Genomic DNA, 16,685 nt, shown 5'->3' with positions numbered 1-16,685 from the left:
TACTAAAGATCATTAAGGTAAAACCCAACCATAGCATTAAAGCATCAAGTCCCCTTTATCCCATACGCCACAACCTCCTTACTCGGGTTTATGCTTCTGTCACTCAAGCAACCCACTATAAGCGAATCATGAACGCATTGCAACACCCTACAACGGGAATCCCTCATGCTTGCGCGACATGGAGGGCACAATAGGACAGCACCAAAATAAAGCATACAACTCATACCAATCTATATCATCAATCAACCCAAAGATAAAGGATGTCTATTCAAAACATCATAGGATGGCAACACATCATTGGATCATAATATGTGGCATAAAGCACCATGTTCAAGTAGGGATTACAGCGGGGTGCGGGGGAGTGGACCACGTAAAATAGATGAGGATGGTCATGATGATGGTGATGTTGATGAAGACGATCACCACGGCGATGATTCCCCTCCCGATGGCACTCCGGCGCCACCGAGGGAGAGGAGGAGAGGTTCTCCCCCTTGTGCTTCCTCCTCCATGGCCTCCCCCTAGATGGGGAGAGGTTCTCCCTCTGGTCCTTGGCCTTCATGGCGATGATGGCCCCTCCGGGATCCTCCTCCATGGCCTCCGATGATGATGGCCCCCACCGGCAGGGTGCCAGAGAGGGCCTAGATTGATTTCTCGTGGCTACAGAGGCTTGCGGCGGCGGAACTTCCGATCTAGGTTATTTTCTGAAGGTTTCTATATTTATAGGAGAGGATGGCGTCGAGAACAAGTCAGGGGGCCCCACGGGAAGTCCACGAGGCACAGGGGCGCGCCCAGGGGGGTGGGTGCGCCCCCACCCTCGTGGGGCCCACGGGACTCCCCTCTGGTAGATTTTTGTTCCACTATTTTTTATATTTTCCAGAAAAATTCTCCGTTGATTTTCATCGCATTCCGAGAACTTTTATTTCTGCACAAAAACAATACCACGGTAGTTTTGCTGAAAACAGCGTCAGTCCAAGTTAGTTCTAACGAAATCATACCAAAATCATGTAAAACTATTGTAAACATGGCATGAATACTTCATAAATTATAGATACATTGGAGACGTATCATAAAACGCGATGAATCCTTCTCTCTGATATTTTTTCTCCCCGAAAGTGAATATATGGAGTCGGGGTTGAGGTCGGTGGAGTCTCAGGGGGCCCACGAGGCAGGGGGTCGCGCCCCAAGGGGGCGCGCCCTGCACCCTCATGGACAGGGTGTGGCCCCCCTGATGATGATTCTTTCGCCAATATTTTTCTTTAATTCCAAAACGTGTCTCCATGGATTTTCAGGTCATTCCGATAACTTTTATTTCTGCACAAAAATAACACCATGGCAATTCTGCTGAAAACGGCATCATTCCGGGTTAGTTCCATTCAAATCATGCAAGTTAGAGTCCAAAACAAGGGCAAAAGTGTTTGGAAAAGTATATACGTTGGAGACGTATCAACTCCCCCAAGCTTAAACCTTTGCTTGTCCTCAAGCAATTCAGTTGACAAACTGAAAGTGATAAATAAAAACTTTTACAAACTCTGTTTGATCTTGTTGTTGCAAATATGTAAAGCCAGCATTCAAGTTTTCAGCAAAGATTATGAACTAACCATATTCACAATAACATTTAGGTCTCATGTTTACTCATATCAATAGCATAATCAACTAGCGAGCAATAATAATAAAACTCAGACGAGAACACTTTCTCAAAACAATCATAACATGATATAACAAGATGGTATCTCGCTAGCCCTTTCTGAGACCGCAAAACATAAATGTAGAGCACCCCTGAAGATCAAGGACTAACTAGACATTGTAATTCATGGTAAAAGAGATCCAGTCACAGTCATACTCAATATAAATTAATAGCAATGCATGCAAATGACAGCGGTGCTCTCCAACTGGTGTTTTTAATAAGAGGATGATGACTCAGCATAAAAGTAAATAGATAGGCCCTGCTTAGAGGGAAGCAGGGATTTGCAGAGGTGCCAGAGCTCGAGTTTTGAAACAGAGATAAATAATATTTTGAGTGGCATACTTCATTGTCAACATAACAACCAAGAGATCTCGATATCTTCCATGCTACACACATTATAGGCGGTTCCCAAACAGAATGGTAAAGTTTATAATCCCCCGCCACCAACAAGCATCAATCCATTGCTTGCCCAAAACAACGGGTGCCTCAAACTAACAACAATCCTGGGAGAGTTTTGTTTGCAATTATTTTGATTTGATTTGAGCATGGGACTGGGCATACCGATTACCAACCATTTTCTCGTGAGTGATGAGCGGAGTCCACTCATCGTGAGAATAACCCACCTAGCATGGAAGATATAGACATCCCTAGTTGATACATGAGCTATTCGAGCATACAACATAGAATTTCATTTCAAGGTTTAGAGTTTGGCACATACAAATTTACTTGGAATGGCAGGTAAATACCGCATATAGGAAGGTATGGTGGACTCATATGGGATAACTTTGGGGTTTATGGAAGTGGATGCACAAGCAGCATTCCCGCTTAGTACAAGTGAAGGCTAGAAAGAGACTGGGAAGTGACCAACTAGAGAGCGACAATAGTCATGAACATGCATTAAGATTAATCAACAATGAGTGCAAGCATGAGTGGGATATAAATCACCATGAACATAAATTTGTGGAGGCTATGTTTATTTTGTTTCAACTACATGCGTGAACATGTGCCAAGTCAAGCCACTCGAATCGTTCAAAGGAGGATACCACCCTATCATACCACATCACAACCATTTTAATAGCATGTTGGCACGCAAGGTAAACAATTATAAACTCCTAGCTAATTAAGCATGGCATGAGCAACTATAATCTCTAATTGTCATGGAAAACATGTTTCATTCATAATAGGCTGAATCAGGAACGATGAACTAATCATGTTTACAAAAACAAGATAGGTCGAGTTCATACCAGCTTCTCTCATCTCAATTAGTCCATCATATATCGTCATTATTTCCTTTCACTTGCACAACCGAACGGTGTGGATAATAATAATAGTGCAAGTGCATTGGACTAAGCTGGAATCTGCAAGCATTTAATACAAGGGAGAAGACAAGGTAATATGGGCTCTTGGTTAAATCAACAATAATACATATGAGAGCCACTCAACATTTTCATCGCGGTCTTCTCCTCTCAATCCCCAAAGGAAAGAAAAGAAATGAAACTATTTACACGGGAAAGCTCCCAACAAGCAAAAGAAGAATGAGAAATATTTTTGGGTTTTCTTTTAATTACTACTACTACGGGCATGGAAAGTAAACTAGCTAAAAGCTAAAACTATTTTTTTTTGGTTTTTCTTAAGGTTTTTCAGACACACAACAAGAAGGCTTAGAAAAGAAAATAAACTAGCATGGATAGTACAATGAAAAAGTATGAGCACCGACAGCTGGCATGAGTGTGTGAACATGAATGTAATGTCGGTGAGAAATACGTACTCCCCCAAGCTTAGGCTTTTGGCCTAAGTTGGTCTATGCCCATTGATCAAAGCTACTCTCTCCGGTGTACTGAGGAGGGTCCTCAGGGTGCCACTGGTTGGCGATCTCCTCCGGATCCCACTAATAAACAGACTGTCGATAAGGGTCGAGTGGTGGCTCAGGCTCAGGCTCTGGAACTTGTGTCAGCCTCCAGTATGCATAAATGGCCTCGGGCAAGATGAGGTACGTGCCTGAAAGTATGTTAAACAATGAGGGTGCAGGCAAGGTAATAGTGTCACAGTGAGTTTTATCAAATATCAAATTATACTTAAGCATCTTCTTATTATTTTTAACAATAAAGTCATGTGCTACCATACTCTTATAATCTAGAAAAACAGGGGGCAACAACTTTTCCTCTTTGTCATAATGCCTAATAGGTATCTCAAAGTGTGCAGCAAGGCGCGAAGCAAAGATGCCTCCGAAGATGGGGCCCTTAGAGCGGTTCAAACTTAATCATTTAGCAACAATAGCACCTAGGCTGAAAGTTGTATCACGAAACAAAGCAAGGTGCAAAATGACAAGATCAGGGGCACTAAGATTTCCGCTGTTCTCACGACCAATTAAGCATCTACTAGCAAATATCGTAAAGTAACGTAGAACATGAAAATGTATACTGGTAATTCTTGCATCGGAAACTTTCCTCGTTTCCCCTACAACAATTCTATCAATAAATTCCTCCACATCACTATGGTGTGGTTCCTTGATGCTGCCCACAAAGGGTATCTTGCAGACCCGACAAAAATCATGGAGTGACATCTCCTTAACCTCATCATATAAATGAAACTCCACTGAAGGTGGTGATTTCTTAGCATGAAAATAAAAAATTTGCACGAAAATATTAGTGAGTAGGAGATACTGTTAGCACTAGTTGTGGAGGAAGTCAGTGAGGCCTGCATTCTCAGCCAAGTGATAAAAGTCATCGTAAATTCCGGCGGCTCTCAAGAATGCGTCACAAGGCCATTTGCACGGCCGAACCTCCGCTACGAGGGGGGTTGTATTTGGGCTTTTTATTCTCCTCAATCGGCTTATCCTTTGAGCCTCTACTCGAAGAGCCCCTCAACAATCTCTTCATCATTTTCTTTCTCTGGAAAATTTCTGAAATTTTTAGTGACTCAAAATAAAAGTGAACAAAACAAAACAAGATTGATAGCAACTAGTCCCACAAGTGCCTAGAGACTTTATCATGCATTAAAACTACTTTGGACCACATAAATTTGACATGCAAGCTCAAGAACAGGGTCACCTTAGCAACAAAGATTTGAATAAATAAAGCACTAGAACAAAAAGTAATTGGACCATTGGAGGAGTCACATACCGAAGAACAATCCCCCAAAACAGTTTTGTGAATGGAGCTTTGAGCAAAGAGATCGAAAATGGCAGCAAGATGAGCTAGAAAACGGGTTTGAGCTATGGGAGGATTTTTTTTCTGGAGGAAGACAAAGTGAGTGGGTGCTGGAATAAGTGGAGGGGGTCCACATGGGGTCCACGAGGCAGGGGGACTCCCTAGGGGGGTGGGCGCACCCTGTACCCTCGTGGCCAAATGGTGGGCCCCCTGGTGTGTTCTCAGTGCCAGATATTCTTAAATATTCTACAAAAAATCATATTTCATTTTCAGGACGTTTGGAGAACTTTTATTTTCAGGGTATTTTTTATTGCAAGGATAATTCAAAGAACAGACAGAAAATACTATTTTTGCATTATTTAATCTAAATAACAGAAAGTAAAAGGAGGGTACAGAGAGTTGTGCTTTCTAACTTCATCCATCTCATGCTCATCAAAAGGAATCCACTAACAAGGTTGATCAAGTCTTGTCAACAAACTCTTTCTGAATAACATGAAACAGGAGAATTTTCGAATAACACTACGTTACCTCAACGGGGATATGCATGTCCCCAATAATAAGAATATCATATTTCTTCTTGACAGTGGGAAGAGGGAATTCAAAACCTCCAATAGTAATCGTTGAAATTTTTCCAATAGAATTGATACTGTGGACTTGAGGTTGTTTCCTCGGAAAGTGTACAGTATGCTCATTACCATTAACATGAAAAGTGACATTGCTTTTGTTGCAATCAATAACAGCCCCTCAGTATTCAAAAAGGGTATACCAAGGATAATCGACATACTATCGTCCTCGAAAATATCAAGAATAACAAAGTCCGTTAAAATAGTAACGTTTGCAACCACAACAGGCACATCCTCACAAATGCCGATAGGTATAGCAGTTGATTTATCGGCCATTTGCAAAGATATTTCAGTAGGTGTCAACTTATTCAAATCAAGTCTATGATATAAAGAGAGGCATAACACTAACACCGGCTCCAAGATCACATAAAGCAGTTTTAACATAGTTTCTTTTAATGGAGCATGGTATAGTTGGTACTCCTGGATCTCCTAGTTTCTTAGGTATTCCACCTTTAAAAGTATAATTGGCAAGCATGGTGGAAATTTCAGCTTCTGGTATCTTTTTTTATTTGTAACAATATCTTTCATATACTTAGCACAAGGATTCATTTTAAGTATATCAGTCAAACGCATACGCAAAAAGATAGGTCTAATCATTTCGCAAAGCGCTCAAAATCCTCATCATCCTTTTTCTTGGATGGTTTAGGAGGAAAAGGCATGGGTTTCTGAACCCATGGATCTCTTTCTTTACCGTGCTTCCTAGCAACGAAGTATCTCTTATCATAACGTTGATTCTTTGATTTTGGGTTATCAATATCAACAGCAGGTTCAATCTCTACATCATTGTTATTGCTAGGTTGAGCATCATCATGAACACCATCATTAACATTATCACTAGGTTCATGTTCATTACCAGATTATGTTTCAGCATCAAAAATAAAAATATCATTGGGATTCTCAGGTGTGTCAACAACAGGTTCACTAGAAGCATGCAAAGTCCTATCATTTTTCTTTTTCTTCTTCTTAGAAGGACTAGGTGCATCAACATTAGTTCTCTAAGAATCTTGCTCAACTCTCTTTGGGTGGCCCTCAGGATACAAAGGTTTCTGAGTCATTTTACCCCCTCTAGTCATAACTCTGACAACATTATCATTTTTCTTATTATTTAATTCATTGAGAAAATCATTTTGTGCTTTAAGCACTTATTCTACCTTAGTGGTAACCATAGAAGCATGTTTACTAATAAGTTTAAGGTCACCTTTAACTCTAGACATATAATCACTCAAGTGTTCAACCATATAAGCATTACGTTTCAATTATCTACCAACATAAGCATTGAAGTTTTCTTGTTTAACAATAAAATTATCAAACTTATCCAAGCATTGGCTAGCAGACTTATTGCGAGGAATATCACCTTCATCAAATCTATAGAGAGAATTTACCTTTACTACCTGTGTCGGGTTATTAAGACTGTGTATTTCTTCAATAGGTGGTAAATTCTTAACATCTTCAGCTTTAATACCCTTTTCTTTCATAGATTTATTTGCTTCTTGCACATCTTCAGGACTGAGAAATAGAATACCCCTTTTCTTCGGAGTTGGCTTAGGAGTTGGTTCAGGAAGTGTCCAATCATTATTATTACTCAATATATTATTCAATAGCAATTCAGCTTGCTCAATAGTTGTTTCCCCAAAAACACAACCAGCACAACTATCCAGGTGGTCTCTGGAAGCATCAGTTAGTCCATTATAAAAGATATCAAGTATTTCATTTTTCTTAAGAGGATGATCGGGCAAAGCATTAAGTAATCGGAGAAGCCTCCCCCAAACTTGTGGGAGACTCTCTTCTTCAATTTGCACAAAATTATATATTTCCCTGAAGGCAGCTTGTTTCTTATGAGCGGGGAAATATTTAGCATGCAGAGAAGTAATAAATCATATCCTGGGGACTACACACACAACCAGGAGCAAGAGAATTAAACCATGTTTTAGCATCACTCTTTAATGAGAACGGGAATAACTTAAGGATCAACAGATATAAATCCCAAGTAGTAACGAATTTTTTCCTCATGAGTGAACATGGTGGCTATATCATTCAATTTAGTAAGATGTGCCACAATAGTTTCAGATTCATAGCCATAAAAAGGATCAGATTCAACCAAAGTAATTAACTCAGGATCGACAGAAAAATCATAATCCTTGTCAGAAATACAAATAGGTGAAGTAGCAAAAGCAGGGTCATATTTCATTCTAGCATTAAAAGACTTTTCTTTCAGCTTAGCTAACAGTTTCTTAAGATCATACCTATCTTTGCAAGCAAAAAGGTCTCTAGCAGTTTCTTCATCCATAACATAACCCTCAGGCACATCAGGCTATTCATATCTAGGGGGAGAATCTTCATCATCACTTTCATCATTATTATCTGTTTCAATAATTTCATTCTCTCTAACCCTAGCAAGTTGTTCATCAAGAAATTCACCTAATGGCACAGTATTATCAAGTATAGAAGTAGTTTCATCATAAGCATCATGCATAGCAGAAGTGGCATCATCAATAACATGCGACATATTAGAATCAATAGCAGAAGTAGGTATCGCAAGTTTACTCAAAACAGAAGGTGAATCAAGTGCAGAGCAAGGTGGCAGTTCCTTACCTCCCCTCGTAGTTGAGGGATAAATCTTGGTTCTTTCGTCTTTCAAGTTCCTCATAGTGATCAACAGATATAAATCCCAAGTGACTCAAAGAATAGAGCTATGCTCCCTGGCAATGGCGCCATAAAATAATCTTGATAACCCACAAGTATAGGGGATCGCAACAGTTTTCGAGGGTAGAGTATTCAACCCAAATTTATTGATTCAACACAAGGGGAGCCAAAGAATATTCTCAAGTATTAGCAGCTGAGTTGTCAATTCAACCACACCTGAAAGACTTAATATCTGCAGCAAAACATTTAGTAGCATAGTAGTATGGAAGTAACGGTAACGGTGGCAAAAGTAACAGTAGCAGTTTTTATAGTAATCATAACAGTGGCAACGGAAAAGTAACTAAGCAAGGATCAATATGTGAAAATCTCGTAGGTAATGGATCAATGATGGATAATTATGTCGGATGCGATTCCTCATGCAACAGTTATAACGTAGGGTAACACAAAACTAGCTCCAGTTCATCAATGTAATGTAGGCATGTATTCCGAATATAGTCATACGTGCCTATGGAAAAGAACTTGCATGACATCTTTTGTCCTACCCTCCCGTGGCAACGGGGTCCTATTGGAAACTAAGGGATATTAAGGACTCCTTTTAATAGAGTACTGGACCAAAGCATTAACACTTAGTGAATACATGAACTCCTCAAACTACGGTCATCACCGGGAGTGGTCCCGATTATTGTCACTTCGGGGTTGCCGGATCATAACACATAATAGGTGACTATTGACATGCAAGATAGGATCAAGAACTCACATATATTCATGAAAACATAATAGGTTCAGATCTGAATTCATGGCACTCGGACTCTAGTGACAAGCATTAAGCATACAAAAGTCATAGCAACATCAATCTTAGAACATAATGGATACTAGAAGAACGCCCGTGCGTTGCAACGGGGCCACATTAACTTTAAGAGTTCAATATTAATATTCTCATACATATCAAGTGACATTGGCGACCTTTTTTACCATCAAATCCTCATACACACTCTCTCTCCTTCCCTCTTCCTCACTCTCTCTCCCCCTCTCCCTCTCTCTCTCTAACACACACACACACATATCCATCTTATTGGGTACGGGACCATAATCCATCTATTTCACACACACACACGCTAGTGCATAATAGTATGGATTATGTGTATTATATTTGCCACCACAACTGAGGGAATTAATTTCATATAAATCGGCCAACCACAGTTCCAAGAATACGCGGAGGAGGTGGCCCGGGTCGGCGTCGGCGCCGTCCGGCACGGGCCACGGGCCCGCTTCCAAGTGTGTCTGCGCGCCGGCCACCCACGTCGGGTCCTTAAAGTGCCGCTTCCACCGCACCAACTCCCAGGGCCACGGCCAGGGCCAGGGAAGCCGCCCTTCTTCGCCCCCTTCACCGGCCGCGGCCAACGCGGTGCCGCGGCACCCGGCCTCGCCATCCTCGTCCTCAGGCACCGTCGCGACCCAGTGACGCAGCCCAAGCATCGGCCTCGAGAATCAAGAACGCTCGACAACGGAGAGGGAAGGGAAGATCATATACATGTCATAAGAAAGGGAGTTTATTTACTGCTCCCTCGATGTCTTGTTTCCTTTTCTGGAGATTGATTACCATCCGTGAGTTAAGGTAAGGTTAATGTGATTGAGCGATTTTTCTAAAAATCAATTATTTGTTTTCTAATTAATGTGATTGAGTGATTTAAGGTAAGGTTAATTAATTTAGATTTGATCTTTAGAGATTGCTCTTGATTGATTCTACATTACTAAATAACTTGTGCCGGTATGGAAAGTTCTGATCTGTTCAGATTTCTTTCGTTGTGTGAGAGGGTGACGCGAAAATAAACAGATGAAGTGGGGGGAGGGAAAGAAAAAAATCTATGAAAAAAAACCAGCGAAGGTGGGAGGAGGTACCAAAAAACCATGGGAGGTGGGGCAAAAAAAACCTGGAAGCGAGACTACCAACTGCTCCATTAGGAGTAGAGATTTGATCTTTAGAGATTGTTCGTGATTGATTCTACATTACTAAATAACTTGCGCCAGTATGGAAAGTTCTGATCTGTTCAAATTTCTTTCATTGTGTGAGAGGGTGACGTGAAAATAAACCGATGAAGTGGGGCGAGGGGACGAAAAAATACCAGCGAAGGTGGGAGGAGGTACCAAAAAAACCATGGGAGGTGGGTCGAGAAAAAACCTGGAAGCGAGACTACCAACTGCTCCATTAGGAGTACAGACTAGGGATCAAACCCTAACAAAACTAACTCAATTACATGGTAAATCTCATCCAACCCATCACCGTCCAGCAAGCCTACGATGGGATTACTCACGCACGGCGGTGAGCATCATGAAATTGGTGATGGGGGATGGTTGATGATGACGACAGTGACGGATTCCCCTCTCCGGAGCCCCGAACGGACTCCAGATCAGCCCTCCTGAGCAAGATTAGGGCTTGGCGGCGGCTCCGTATCATAAAACGCAATGAATCCTTCTCTCTGATTTTTTTCTCCCCGAAAGTGAATATATGGAGTCAGGGTTGAGGTCGGGGAGTCCCAGGGGGCCCACGAGGCAGGGGCGTGCCCTAGGGGGGGCGCCCTGCACCCTCGTGGACAGGGTGTGGCCCCCCTGATGATGATTCTTTCGCCAATATTTTTCTTTAATTCCAAAACGTGTCTCCGTGGATTTTCAGGTCATTCCGAGAACTTCTATTTCTGCACAAAAATAACACCATGGCAATTCTGCTGAAAATAGCGTCAGTCCGGGTTAGTTCCATTCAAATCTTGCAAGTTAGAGTCCAAAACAAGGGCAAAAGTGTTTGGAAAAGTAGATACGTTGGAGACGTATCAGATACCTGTGAAAGTCGGGCGGGCCCGGAGAGCACCTGCGAGATGTTACGGTGGCGGCTAGCTGTTTAGCGGTATCACCCAGGAGGGGGTGGTAGCTCCAGACTTGTCTCGACAGCCATCACTTCTTTTAATAATGCACTAACAGGTTTTGGTATGTGATCTAAGTTGGCCTCTAGCCTTTATGCACTAACCACCACGCGGGAATAGATATGGGCACTCGGCGTCATGGTATCAGCTGAAAGCTCCGTCGGACGTCCAGTTCAGCATCGCGACATGGTCGAATCACGCCATTCAGGACCGAGGTGATGTTGGTATTCACCCTACGCGCAACGACCCGGTGTGCAATGGACGATGAGCCCAAGACCCCAAAGCGCTTAGGATGTAGACCGGCGGGGACCTCTCTGTGGAGCCTAGGTAGGGCTACAACGTGTTAATCTTTTGAGGTCAGGCATGGCCTAGAAAAGTGTGTCCGGCTAGAGTAATCAAGCATGTTGGGAAATGTGGTGCACCCCTACAGGGAAGTTTATCTATTCGAATAGCCGTGTCCACGGTATCGGACGCTTAGAGTGGTATCCTGATATATTACAACTAGAAATGGATACTTGATACATGTGATGGATATGTGGCTCCAGGATTGCTTTCTCGCAGGGAGTCGAGAAAGGATCTCTGGGCGTTAATTCTACAACATGTTTGTTAATTATAAAATGTTATTATGTACTCTTCCGAATGCTGTAAAATGCTTGGAGCTGCTTGAAGATACTAGTCTTCGATAGGCTAGGCCTTCCACTCTATTCTGGCATTTTGTAGTATAGTCGACAGATACATCCCTTCCTTTGATACCAATGCATACATATTATAGATCTGATGCTTGTGAGTACTTTGGATGAGTACTCATGGTTGCTTTTCTACCTCTTTTTCCCCTATACCTAGTTGCTGCGATCAGGTGTTGGATCCCAGGAGCCAGATGCTACCACCCCCATCGACTACTGTTACTACCCCCGACAAAGCCTACTGCTACGTGGAGACTGCCGATGACCAGGAGTAGTTAAGAGGTCCCAGGCAGGAGGCCTTGCCTCTTCGATCGTTGATGCTTTTGTGCTTGCCTTCTTAAGGCATCCTTGTTTAACTTATGTTTGTACTCAGATATTGTTTCTTCTGCTGACTCGCTTGTGCATCGAGCTAGGTATTCAAGCCCTTGAAGCCCCTGGCTTGTAATATGAAGATTGTATGACTTTTATTTGTGTTTAGAGTTGTGTTGTGATATATTCCCGTGATTCCCTGATCTTGACCGTACACGTTTGCGTGTATGATTAGTGTACGATTGAATGGGGGCATCACAGTATCAAAGGTTGTGGAGAGAGGGACTCCAAGGGTGACCTTGCACCGGCCATCATCGACCCCTCGTACAAGAACATGAAGAAACCATTCCCAAAGAACAAGCACCAGTTCTGGGAGCGGAAGACACTTTCCCCGCTGCACCTCGAGTACGCAGCAAAAAAGAGGGGTATGTTAGCTATGAGTTGTACAGTAGGATACTAATCATGAAGATGGGCTACGTAACCTTCTCCAACCACCATCGAGGGAACGGTTTTGCGCCCTCGTAAGAACAAAGACGAGGGATCTTAGAGCGGCTAGAAGCGTCAGAAGGGAAGCAACGGGTGGTGAATTGCTAGAAGTTGGATGTGTACATTCAACTAATAGTATGTTAATTTAGATTGAGCAAACATATGTTATAACTATGATTATAGTTGGTCAAAGATGTCGTGTGTATTGTATTACTTATTTACATTGAACATAGTGGTGTGTTGATGTATAAATGCATGGTACTTTATGTAGAAAAAGTGTGTGTATCCATGTTAACTTTCTGTAAATGCTTTTCGTGAATGGTGTGAACACTTTTAGAAATAGTGTGAGGGCTTTCCAAAAATTCATGACCGACTTTTCAAAATAGTTTTAGCGATTTAAGTACGTTGAGTACTCGTTTTGGATATAGTGTGCACACTGTTTGAAAATATGAAAAGTAGGTCGATCATTATTAATCATCAAAATTATAAAGTGAGACTCTTTGCATGCAATGACCACCATGGTGTATAGGTTTCGTATGGAAAATCATTTAATTGTGAATGTAAACTTTTGGTATGTAAAATTCCCTATATTTTTCTAGTACTATTGCAACACCAAACAAGTGCCTTGTTTGTAAAGGTTCAGTCGCCGCCTTCAAGGGTACCACTAGTGGAATCACGATATCTTGCATTGTGCGAGGGCGTGACGAGAATACGGTGGCCCTAGTGGCTTCTTGGGGAGCATTGTGCCTCCACACCGCTTCAACTGAGACGTACCTCCCCCTAAAGGGAGGGAACTTCGGTAACACATCCTCGTATCCTGAATCTACTTGTGGTTATTTCTATCATTTACTCTATGCAAGCTATATTGTGTTTGTATCTTGTGCTTGCTTGTGTGCTTGTTGTTGTGCTTATCATACAGGCTGTCCACCTAGTTGCATATCTAGACAACCTACTTTATTATCAACTCTATTTTGATTAAAAGAGCTAAAAATTGGTATTCGCCTATTCACCCCCTCTTTCCCCGCCTCTAGTTTACCATATCGATTCTTTCAATGGGTCGGCGCCCAACGGCGGGAAGGCGCGCAGGGAAGCTCCGACATTAGGCCGTGGGGAGGTGCACGGGGAGGCTCCCCTGCCCGACAGCGGGGAGGCGCGTTGGGAGCGGTTGTGGCGGTGCTCGCGCCGGTGGGAATGCTCGATGGCGGCGCATCGGGGAGTGGTGGATGGGGATCGGGGTGGGTGGTGCTCTTTTCTTTTTTGGCTAGGGTGGACCATGCACAATTTTTTTTCTAGGTGGGCTTCTCGGAATCGTGCAAACTCACCGTCGGGCCTATATAGGGTTGGGAGTAATAGAATGATATTTTGTTACTAGATACAAGAGCTGGATAATCATTAACTGGCCTTTACAGGATGGTAGTCGCTACTATACTAATCAACAGTCTCACACCACATATCAGCACTGACTGGTATTACTGTCTGTGTTATTGGGCCGCCACTGATGTGCCAAGCTTAACACACCTTCAGTGAAAGCTCCATTTCAGCCTTCTGCACATAGACATCACTGATGGGTCGGTCGGTCTGTGATGACACTCATGACGGACGGACCAGGTGGACCGTTGTTGACGATGAAATCATCAATAACCCCAAGGCAATGATGTGCTCCTCGTGCGTCAGTTTTGAAATATTTTGGCCGATCAATGCTATCTGCGCATGTAGTAGTGACCTTTGAAGGAAAAAATCTATGACAGTAGCAGTATTACGAAAAATATATAGGCAGTCTTCGTGGGATAAACAATATGATAACAAAGAATCATGGTGGTCCAATTCATGACTGTAGGAATATAAGAATATCTCCAACAGGCGTGCTAGATATGACACGTGCGGGGAAAATGTTATTTTTAGCGCGCGCGGACCGGTTTGGCGTGCTCCAACAAGCACGGAAAAATCCGGCGTCGGAAAAAGAACTGTGTGCATGCGAAAAAGCGGCAACACGCGCGACAGTTTTGGCACACGGTGATACGTCTCCAACGTATCTATAATTTTTGATTGCTCCATGCTATATTATCTACTGTTTTAGACAATATTGGGCTTTATTATCCACTTTTATATTATTTTTGGGACTAACCTATTAACCGGAGGCGCAGCCCAGAATTGTTGTTTTTGCCTATTTCAGTGTTTCGAGGAAAAGGAATGCCCCCGAAGCTCCACCGACGTACTTCCTGCACCCATATATACCTACGTACCCTAAAACTTCCAGAACAGAGATTAGATCGGGAGTTCCGCCGCCGCAAGCCTCTGTAGCCACCAAAACCTCTCGGGACCCTGTTCCGGCACCCTGCCGGAGGGGGGGGAACCCTCACCGGTGGCCATCTTCATCATCCCGGCGATCTCCATGACGAGGAGGGAGTAGTTCACCCTCGGGGCTGAGGGTATGTACCAGTAGCTATGTGTTTGATCTCTCTCTCGTGTTCTTGAATTGGCACGATCTTGATGTATCGCGAGCTTTGCTATTATAGTTGGATCTTATGTTTCTTCTCCCCCTCTTCTCTCTTGTAATGAAATGAGTTTTCCCCTTGAACTAATCTTATCGGATTGAGTCTTTAAAGATTTGAGAACACTTGATGTATGTCTTGCCATGCGTATCTGTGGTGACAATGGGATATCATGTGATTCACTTGATGTATGTTTTGGTGATCAACTTGCGGGTTCCGCCCATGAACCTATGCATAGGGGTTGGCACACGTTTTCGTCGTGATTCTCCGGTAGAAACTTTGGGCACTCTTTGAAGTACTTTGTGTTGGATTGAATAGATGAATCTGAGATTGTGTGATGCATATCGTATAATCATACCCACGGATACTTGAGGTGACATTGGAGTATCTAGGTGACATTAGGGTTTTGGTTGATTTGTATCTTAAGGTGTTATTCTAGTATGAACTCTAGGGCTGCTTGTGACACTTATAGGAATAGCCCAACGGATTGATTGGAAAGAATAACTTTGAGGTGGTTTCGTACCCTACCATAATCTCTTCGTTTGTTCTCCGCTATTAGTGTCTTTGGAGTGACTCTTTGTTGCATGTTGAGGGATAGTTATATGATCCAATTATGTTATTATTGTTGAGAGAACTTGCACTAGTGAAAGTATGAACCCTAGGCCTTGTTTCCTATCATTGCAATACCGTTTATGCTCACTTTTACCGTTTGCTACCTTGCTGTTTTTATATTTTCAGTTTACAAAAACCTATATCTACCATCCATATTGCACTTGTATCACCATCTCTTCGCCGAACTAGTGCACCTATACAATTTACCATTGTATTGGGTGTGTTGGGGACACAAGAGACTCTTTGTTATTTGGTTGCAGGGTTGCTTGAGAGAAACCATCTTCATCCTACGCCTCCCACGGATTGATAAACCTTAGGTCATCCACTTGAGGGAAATTTGCTACTGTCCTACAAACTTCTGCACTTGGAGGCCCAACAACGTCTACAAGGAGAAGGTTGTGTAGTAGACATCAAGCTCTTTTCTGGTGCCATTGCCGGGGAGGTTAGTGCTTGAAGGTATATCTTTAGATCTTGCAATCGAATCTTTTTGTTTCCTGTTTTAGCACTATTTTAGTTTATAAAAGAAAACTACAAAAAATGGAATTGAGTTTACCTCATACGCTTCATCTTTTTAATATCTTTCGTGAGTATGATGGGAAGGAAAATTATGCCAAAGTGTTAGAAGAAGAATGCATTAAAATGTTTGGCACTAAATCTTTGAATGATGAGCATGATTGCAATGTTGTTAGTATGAATTCCTTGAATATCCATGATGCTAATGATATGCAAAGCCACAAGCTTGGGGAAGCTATGTTTGATGAAGATGATATTTTTTGTCCCCCAAGCTTTGATGAGCAAATTTACTATGATGAAAGCATGCCTCCTATCTATGATGATTATTGTGATGACACGTATGCTTTAAAGAATAATGATAACCATGAAACCTGTCATCTTGATCTTAATTTTCAATCGTATGATAGTTATTTTGTTGAGTTTGCTCCCACCACTATTGATGAGAATAAATTTGCTTATGTGGAGAGTAATAAAATTTCTATGCTTGTAGATCATGAAAAGAATGCTTTAGGTGTTGGCTATATTGTTGAATTCACTCATGATGCTACTGAAAATTATTATGAGGGAGGAATATAT

This window comes from Triticum urartu, chromosome 2 (assembly GCF_003073215.2).
Source record: "Triticum urartu cultivar G1812 chromosome 2, Tu2.1, whole genome shotgun sequence".
In the NCBI taxonomy this organism is placed as follows: domain Eukaryota; kingdom Viridiplantae; phylum Streptophyta; class Magnoliopsida; order Poales; family Poaceae; genus Triticum; species Triticum urartu.
This window is presented reverse-complemented; position numbering follows the sequence as displayed.